We start from the raw sequence: 2,440 nt of genomic DNA on the forward strand, positions 1-2,440 counted from the left end.
ATAAGGTCTCAGCTCACACTCCAGAGCAAAGACAGAGCCATGAAGTCACAGGAGAGATCAGAGCCAGGGAAGTGTTGAGGCACGAATCAGGGGAAGGCAAAAAATACATTTCTGCTGCATTGAAGGTTCACAAGAGTCACAAGTTCACAAGTTTCAGGGAAAACTGCTGAGTGAAAGTCACATGACAGCCTGGGTAGAGTGTGCAAGAAAAACCCAAAGGACGGAGAATGCAGAAAAGTTTAAGAAGATTAAAAATGTTTGGATTCACTTCAAGTTTATTTGTAAAGCAACATAAAGCAGCTCAGGGTGTTTGAACAGTGTGAGCAAACTTAAAGTGGAGTCTTGATTCACCTGTGGCTTTTTAGTGTCACTTTCTGTTCAGGTGAACTTTCATAGGAAGCAAAACTAAACACAGAGGTGACCCACAAGGGGTTAAACAGAGGGAGGAGTGTGTTGGGTTCTGCACAGTACACTCAGAGAGGCTGAACGTATGAAGATGCCTCACTCTGCTCTTATTGGCAGTTACAAAAACAAATCACCAGTAGGAGGACAACACTCCACATTTATTAATGCAAAAATGTTTTCACACAGACTGGAGACAGTGATGCACACAGGCATTTTAATAAAGTGCAACAACAAATATTATGCCAGGTCAAGACACATTAGATAAGAAGCTAGAAGTTTCTGTATCCTTCCCTTTCCTCAGCACTGATTAGTTCCTTTCACTCTTCGTTCACTCATTAACCTGATTGAGTTCACCTGTTCACCCCCTAAACTCTGAACACCATTAAGTGCTGATTCAAACCCACTTGTGTTTGCTCCCCTGTTTTATGTTTCACTACGACTTCTTCAGTTTGAAAAATAAATCTTCATGTGCAAAAGGAAAGTTTCAGTGGCTGATGCTCTACTCACATTATCAAAAACACCTGGGAGAGCAAGTAAATATCCTGATTTCAGCAGGTGTCATTTGTCAAATTAAGAGGCATTATTGTAACTGACAGTGATTTATGACCCCTGAGTCATAACTACTTGCGTTGGGATATAATTTCTGGTCTTTTTTTAAACTGATCTTTTTCTTAAATTGTAGCTCAAAGTTTGAGATAAACACGCAAAGCGACCACAAATCGTTGCTACTCCATGCGTCCATACCACATTTCAGAGGGAAACATAGGCTACTCTTTGCTCCACTACTAACTTTTGTTACTAGATTAATTATACAGAATATAATCAACAAAATAAATGATTTAAGATGAAACTTTATGGATTCCTTAGGGGAAACCACAAGCTGCCATGCGTTATATATAAAATCCACACTCACCTTTTCATCAGCTGCAAAAAGTGATGTACAAAATAATGCATGAATACTTATTATCAATCATTAGGTGTCCTGTGGTCAGGTGTTGCAAATTAGCATTTTGCTACAAACACTAAACACATGGCATCTGGTTCTTGTGCATAAATGTACATCTCTAATGCTACTGAGATGTCCATATCAAATCAACTATAAACTATAACTATCCACTATACTCTAGGCGGTCAGGGCTCAGCAACCTGAACTATCAAAAGCAATTTTTTATTTGGTCTAAAGAAGCATTGAAAAATATGTATTACCATAAAATGGCTCCTCTGCAGCAGGCTATTTATGAATGTTTTGTTTGCTTTCACTGCCAACGCTGCAAATCTGTCTACACACTATTCAATTCGGTAGTTTCCTTTTGAGACTTTTTCTTTTATGGATTTGGAATCCATTGCCTAGTTAGGGAGGCTCAAGACAAAGCTCCGCTGTTGAGATTTGGCAAAATATAGAGGAAAAGGTGCCAGGTGGTAGACATGTGATGCGCAGTTTAGTTGATGAAATGTTAAAACTTTTTTTTTTCTTTTGAGTGCATAGGCTTCACATTTTTACATTTTTTAAGAATGTAAGAATGTCTTTAGGCCTACAACAATGATAAATGAAAATGTTGAAAAAAAAGTCAATTGCATGTGTCATTGTTGTCAAAGCCACAGAAAGAGCTGCACATGGCATTAGAGCTGCAGGCTGCCTACTCATGTCCTAGGCTAATATATCAATAGGCCATGCTGCACAATGAGCAGGCTACTTTTATTTGGTATTTTAAATGGGTCCATATTTTGATGCTTATATTTTTGTAGGCCTAGAATGCAGGACTTTAACAGTATTTTTACACTGTGGTATTTCTACTTTACTTAACACCTGGGCTCCTGTATCTTGACTTTCTTTGCACCAAGCCCCACACACTCTGACTTAATCATTTTTTACATTTTTGCAGCTGTGTGTAATATAATATCCATCATCAATATTCAAGGGCTGGACTGTTTCAGCTACAGAGAAACATTTGTGTTCCAGGTCGTTGTTTTGGTGACAGAGTGGTTCCTCCTGTGTGTTAGAGGATCTTTGTTACTGTTACACTCCCGGCGGCGC

This window comes from Epinephelus fuscoguttatus, linkage group LG9, assembly GCF_011397635.1.
Source record: "Epinephelus fuscoguttatus linkage group LG9, E.fuscoguttatus.final_Chr_v1".
In the NCBI taxonomy this organism is placed as follows: domain Eukaryota; kingdom Metazoa; phylum Chordata; class Actinopteri; order Perciformes; family Serranidae; genus Epinephelus; species Epinephelus fuscoguttatus.